Raw genomic sequence first — 7,741 nt, 5'->3', positions numbered from 1 at the left:
AAAAGAAAAAAAAGGCGGGGCGCACTGAGCTTTCTTTGCCTCGGGTACTTACAATCCACTGCTGATTACACATTCAGCTTCTCCGCCCGGAGCGAAGCGAAAGAGGAAGCAGATGGGAGCAAAGCGCCCGCGGCTCTCAAAAGTGTAAAATTCAAAGTCTCTGAATATATTCTAGATACAACTGGCAGATGGTACATCAGCTGAGGACAGGGCATATGCCTTTGCAGCAAAGATGCATGTGGAGAAAATTAGGATATATATTCGACCCTAATATATCTTTTGAAGGTCTAATATCCTGATCCTGTAAGTAAACTACGTTGAACTTAAACTTATCTTAACCTGTGCTCCTCCTATTTTCCCCTTATTCCACTAATTAGTTAGTTATGTGATAGTTGTGAATTTTTTTTTGTTTTAAATTTCTGTTACTATAACAAATACCTGAGATAATCAACTTTTAAAGAGAAAAGGTTTATGATGGCTCACAAATTTGGAGGTTTTAGTCCATGACTTATTAAGACCCTTAGTCTGTGAGTGCAGATCGTGGCAAAAGCACATGGTGATGTTATCCTTTCACTTCATGGCCAAGAACAAAAGAGAAAGGGCTAAGGGTTCCATTATTTCCTCAAAGGGCATGCCCCTATGACCTAAGAACTCCCATTAGATTATACTTCTTAAATATTCTACCATCTTCCAGCAGTTTGATGGCTGAAGACCATGATTTTAACACATGGTCCTTTGGGAACCAAGGGACCCAAACCATGATATTAGTCTGCAACAGACTGAATTAAAACCATACATATTCCTGATAACTAGATCTATGATAAAAATATCCTCTTAAAATATCTGAGAATCCTATTCCATTATAAACCAACCAACCTTTCAAAAACTTTGAAAGATTTGTGTTTTATCCTACTAAAAATTTAGCTTCCACTCTTTCATGGTTTCTATTAGAAGACAGGAGACTCCTAGATCAGAAACAAAACATTTTGTTACTCATGGCTCAGCAGGCTGCAAGAATTGCATCATTTACATCATTTTCTCCTGTCCTCTAAATCCCAGGGAGCAATGTGAAACAGCCAGTTAGAAGTCATGCATTCTATGCATTCTGTGTATGTACATCATATCTAAGGAAACTGGAGCTAAGAAAACACCAGTGTTTTAAAGGGACTGCAGGCAAACCTACACAATAATGCCCAGTAAAGAAGCATTATCTTTACCACATCAGACAACAAATAAGTTTCTCTAAAGTAGGAGACACTACCTCTATCTTTGAAGGATGTTAGGCAAATATCCTCATTAACTAAATGAGTACAAAATAAATTTGTTGGTGCCTCTGCTGATAAAATATGCAGAGACATGAGAGACCAATGAAGAATTATACCCCAATATGCCCAGTGGGTGAAAGTAAAGCCATGTTCTCCAGTTATTAAACCAAGAAGAATTTTTCCAAGCCAAGTTGACCTTTGCCAACACAAGTCATTCCCAATTAAAAACAAAAAATCCAACCCTTATTACAATCAATGTAATAAGGGTTGTAATGACTAAAATATTTTGAGCAATTTTCATAGTTTGGCACTATTCTAACTTTACCTTTTTAATTTAAATGCATCATTTCCTTAATATCATGAAAGATATATTATTATCATTGCTTTGATTTTATACATAATACTATTCAAGTCTATCTAAAAATTTCTATGAAATACCTATTAGTGATCCTGAGAATGTACATGTTTAATAGCTTGCAAGCAGTGGACTGATATAAAGTTTTCAATGATGCAGAAGTGAAGACTACTAAGATAATTGACTTTATATAACTATTTCATGAATTTTCCAGATGTTCCATATAATTTATGTCTAGTCTTCCCTACAAATCAGAGGAAGGTAGTTTTCTTATTCATTCCACTACTTCCTTGTCTTCAAACAGCTTAGTATTCTATTAAACTTCACTTCTGTGTAGATCATTTTGGTCTCTTTACATTTATGCTTCCAATACTGATATGAGGCTCAACTTATAATGAAGGTTCCAAATATTTAGAATTTATATGACAGCAAGTCATTATCCTAGGAAAAGTCTCCCACCTAAAATTATTTTTTGCAGTTAATGGAAAAGAAATGCTGATGAGCCAGAAAACTTCTGAAGAGGGATATATATAACTTAACTATTATCCAACCACAGGATCATCATTGAGTAAAATGGCTGAGGCAGACCCTAGTGAGGGCATTGTGTTAATAGTTTTGACTTGTCCTTTAGTTTGTCCATGTGGGTTTATACTTTAATAACTTTTAAAGAACAGAATTTTCTTACTTGAATACTTTGTGGTCAATCATTTCTAACTATGATGATCTGATTAACACACATTGGTGTCTCATACTGCCAAGAGTAATTGGCCAAAATTTAAACTTACAGGGCAAGGTTAGTGGAAAGCAGAATGGAAGAATGACCTTATTTTGTAGCAATAGATTCATCATTCTAAACAATTACTATTTTTTTTCCATATGGTCTTCAAAATATCAACCACCTAGACTCAAAATATCAACAAAATTCAAAGCACTATTCATCCAACATAACCATTCTGCTACGATTTGACTGGTTCTCCTAAAAAAAAGTATGTGTTCGAAATTTGATCCCCAATGCAACAGTGTCACTAGGTAGCGTCGGGGACTAAACTAATGAGAAGCATTTGATATCATTATTGTAGGTTCCTTACTAAAAAAAGGCAAGTCTAGTGTCCTTCTCCTACACCCTCTTTTTGTCTTGTCTTTTGTCATAGGATAGCACAGCAAGAGGGTCCTTGCCACATGTTGACCACTTGATCTGCAACTTCCAGCCTCCAAAATATGAGAGATAAATTACTCAGTCTCTTTTGTTATAGCAGCACAAAATGGACTATGACATACTCAGTGCACTGCAAACTAGGAAACATCTGATCAGGGCTAGGACAGGCCTATTGAACACACAGCCAAATGTATTAATGTGTCCATCATGCTTTTCATTTTCTATCTTATGCTTTTCATGGCAAAACAATATTTTATTATTTATAGACTAAGAATAATAAATAAAATTTCAGTATTTGCATTGTTCCATACTTTTAAACTCTTCTTCTCTGCTATTCACTCAGGAATTTTTTTGCATTCCTATATTTTCCAGGCCTTATTCCATAGATTCTGGACTTCAGGTACCATAAAAAAATTATTGTTCCAGCTATCCCATCTCTTGAATTATCAGTCTACTACCAGATTAGAGCACTGATAGCCAGATGACTATTCTCAACTATGGTTTGAGTGATATTGCTACAACTACATTTGCTATGGATAATAAGTCCTCTGCCCACTAAGTTTCCATGCAACTTATGTAAAATTTCACCACCTTTCAGTATATCTACTTCCACAGCAAACTTCCATTCCTGATGTTACTCAGAAATCACAGAACCACCATTCCCCTTACATATCAGACAAAAACTAAAAGAATATGAACATAAGACAGATAATGTCTGCCTGTTCGAAGAATCATGTAAATACACACCAACCAGTGTTTGGAAATATATCCACAGAGAAGATATTTACTTGACTCTCCTGAACATTAAAAAATAAGGTGTTAATGCCCCAAATTGCAGAAGTACACCTTTGAGGTGCACCTATAAATATACTTCATATTCTCAGGTTACCTTCTTAACTAAGCCCTTCAAAAGACTCTTGCTCACTCACTTCAGCAGAGGTTACTGAGAATAGGCCAACTCCATTACTTCTGCTTTGGAATAATGTAATGTTATTCAGATTTGTTTCTTTTTTAACTATTTTTATCACTGGAACCAGAGATCATTTCTAAGTTGGGACTTATAAATCGCATCACTCCCTGGCTTAATTTTTTAACATTTTTTTCATTTTTTTGGCTTAAAATTTTAATATGTAGCTTTCATATACCTCTACTTTCTCATATACCTCTTTTGCCTCTGAACTACTTTGCAAGGTAAGCTGTTTTAGTCACCCATGTTTGCATGTAATTTCCTTAGTTTGTACTGATCAGTGCGTATGTCCCCCTTCCTTCACTAATTCTTCTACTTTAGTGTTCAGAATACCATAAAATGCAAGCTCTTAGAGAGTGTTGAACATGCCTTAATTGCTATGAATCAACACTGCCAATCAAATTAAAGGTAATAATATATTGTTGAATGAATTGTAAGCATACAGTTATCAATTTATTATGTTCATGTGAAGAACTGTCACATTTCAGAAATATACTGGAAGACACTTATTAAAATTGATGTAGATATTTCCTTGTGGGCTAAACTTCAATGTGAAATTTCAGTAGAAGGCGATTGCTAGGTTACAATTAATACTCCAGTGTGTATAACTAGATGCACATAATTTTTTATTCTTGTACAACATGAAGAATTAATTTAAATTCAGGGCCAGATAGCTTTCTATTGATAGATTCCATGAGAGTGTCAGAACACTTCAACTGAACTTTATCAAACTGAGTGGCAGATTGGTTTATCTAAATTGAGGGTGTTTTTTTTTCCCCCCTCTACCTTTTAATTGTGGATCATTCTTAAGGTGTTTTATTATAATTGTTCACAGCTTCTGTTGCTTTATTGATTAAACTGCTGTGAAGCTCTTGGTGAAAGTGCAGCATAAACCATGTGATATGAGCCTTTTAAGGTTATTGTTATGCTTGTAGTCAGATGGCTGCAGTTGTGATGGCTGTGACTGAAAAACAAATGAAATGTTTTTAGGAAACTGTAATCACATTAGTCTTGACATTTCACTACTTCCCCCTGGGTAACTAATAGATTCTTTCCATTTCTAAAAGGAAACTTCTAATTAAATATTATTTCCTTCTTCTTCTTCTTCTTTTTTTTTTTTTAGAAAGAATTCTAATTCTATAAGGCCCTCAGACATTATAAGAAGTTCCACCACTTTCTTCACATTTGAGTTCTTACTATGCATGCTGCAAAATGTGTATGTAAATATGTGTGTCAAGAGATTTAGGTATATTTACTTACTGTTGACACATATAGAGAATTTGCTTATAAATAGTTAGATGTTTTAGGAAACATTTAAAAAAACAAAAAAAAAATGTGATTCAGAGTGGATCTGCTATTGGTGATGATCATGAAAGTACCAACTTCACTGAGCGTGAAGGAGACATGAACAAAACACAGACTGTGAGTTCCTGAGACTTCATAAACAGTGAGATACTATGCTGTTGGCATAAGTACAGCAAAACTTTCAGCAGTTTTAACAATCTGATTGCCAGAATTTGAATCCAGGCTTATCATATACTTGATCCTGGGAAAATTATTTAACCTCTGAAGTCTAGGACAACATTAATGCCTAACTAATTTGGTTAGGCACTCAGTATTAGCTCATCATACATAGATGAGGCATAGACCACAAGAGAGGTAATTTTTGTTAATTGGGATATTCAGTAACCATTGGATGCATGACACTACTCTGAATGCAAACTTGTTAGAATTAAAATGTTGGCATCATTTCTCCTGGGCAGAAAAAAAAATCACTGGAAGCATCAACTAGTCAATAGATGGTAAGTGTGTTGCATATGAATAGTGTTGGTGTTTAAGGAAAACATTACACTGAGACACTAATACTGATGAATTAGTTAAGGCTGTGACTGGTCAGTATTTTCCTCAGAATTGATGTTACCAGTTACTTTGTATTCAGAGATGATGTGTAGTGCAATTGCACTACTTCTGAGCTCATTACATGTGCAAGTACATACACATAGTCAACTGAAAAAGAAATACTTAATTTTCTGTTGTAGACAAAGTCTCAGGATATACCCATTATAGATGAATCTGGCGGGCATTAATTATTTGGGCATTGTAACATCAATATTCAATTTACCAATGTTAGGACCCTTCTCAGGAGTAAAATAGCCATGATTTATCTTTCTAAATTAAAAAGGTTGAATGGTATTATCTCATATACATAATTCATTTTAATCAAATGCATATTCTTGAATAGCTTCTTAATGGCTATCCAATGCCTCATTAATCTTAAATGTAACAACCTGAGATCCTTTGAAGAAGTCATGTGATAAGTTAAAATTCACAAACATAATGTGTAACGCCCAAGTACATTGTGTACTAGGCATTCTATTCAGGCTGAGTATATGTCAGGTATGATATTTAATTATGATATAATCAGCTCAAACAAATATTATAGAGATAAAAGACATATTTGAAAGACTGGGTTTTCTACCATTTCCATTTAAAAATTTTCTTCTAGGTAATACTGAGATATTTGTGATATCCTAATTTATCTTCAGTGAAGAAAGTTTATAGCAGTTTGGGGCCAACTGGGTTAAACTAAATCAGATTTGTTTTCTCTTGTACAAGAGTTTCTTGTATACATTAGCCTATGAGTTTATCTAAATCAGAAATTACTGTAGGATTTGTTTACTTTCTGTGTCATCAGAATCTAGAAAATTGTCTCACATATAGGCAATGATAAATATCCCATGGGCAAAGGAATGAGCTTTGCACTAGAGTGCATAGTGGCTGCCCATGTTGCAACAATGATCTCTCTTCTTTTTGCATTTGTTAAGACACTTAGCCTCCAAGGAAAGTAATTTGGGTAACATTTTTCTAGTCCACAGTTTTGTCTCCTATCACAATCCCTGGTGGAATCCATGTCAACTGTGGCCCATCAAGCTAAAATATGTGATGAATGACTCTGCACAGCCCACAGTGTTACTAGGGGAGAGTGGATGGGACCCATTAAAACAAAACAAAACAGAACTCTTATCCTATGAGCTCTGAGAAATAGATCACTGAAAAATTAGACTTTCAAGAAATAGGCTTCGCCTGTTTCCCTTTTAGAAAGTTTTTATATTTCCCAATAAGATGTAAAATACAACATACCATCTCTCAATATTTGGGCATAGTTTAATTTCAATAGCAAGCTTTTTTTTTTTCAAAGAAGATATTTCTGAAAGAAGAAAAATGGTACATAAAGAGACACCTACACAGATGCACACACATGCACACACTCTTCCATGATAGGCTGTAAAGGTGAGGAGCCACAAACACATTGATTTGACTATTAAACAACCATCTTGGGAAGTTTAAGGAATGCAGGAAGCATTCTGCTCTTTGAAAGCACTTTCATTTTGTTAATTAGTCAATGCTCAGAACAACTTTGTGAGCTGAATTGGAAGTACATTCCCCATTTTACAGATAATGAAACGGTGACACCATGAAGTAGGAGCAATTTGTTCTATGTCATGTGAGAAATAAATTGTGGAGATAGAATGAAAAATTATAGCCTCTAAATATTTACATGAATATGGCTATGAATAAAACAAGGAAGAGAGTTATGATAAAAAAGGAATAAAATTGGACAGGAAGTAGAGATTACTGTAGAAACCCGATGATAACATCACTGAAACTTTTGCCATTTTAAGCAAAGTTCCACAAAGGAACTTATGTTGAGATAGAATTTTATAACTCATCATACACTAAGAACACAACAGCAAGATTCATAAAGATGTTTTCATAAATGAAGCTACTCAAATGACCATTCTTTTAATCAAGTTGACCTTCAGTTTTTTTCATACATTGTAAAAATATTTAATATTTATATGGTTCTTTTATTATGCCATGTAATTCTTTTTGCTTTGCATTTACTAATTCATTTAATTTGCTCAACATATGGTGATATTATTATTTCCATTTAAATATTAGAAGATTGAGGCAGAGAGAGAGATTAGTTAATTAAT

This window comes from Marmota marmota, unplaced genomic scaffold (assembly GCF_001458135.2).
Source record: "Marmota marmota marmota unplaced genomic scaffold, marMar, whole genome shotgun sequence".
NCBI lineage: Eukaryota > Metazoa > Chordata > Mammalia > Rodentia > Sciuridae > Marmota > Marmota marmota.
This window is presented reverse-complemented; position numbering follows the sequence as displayed.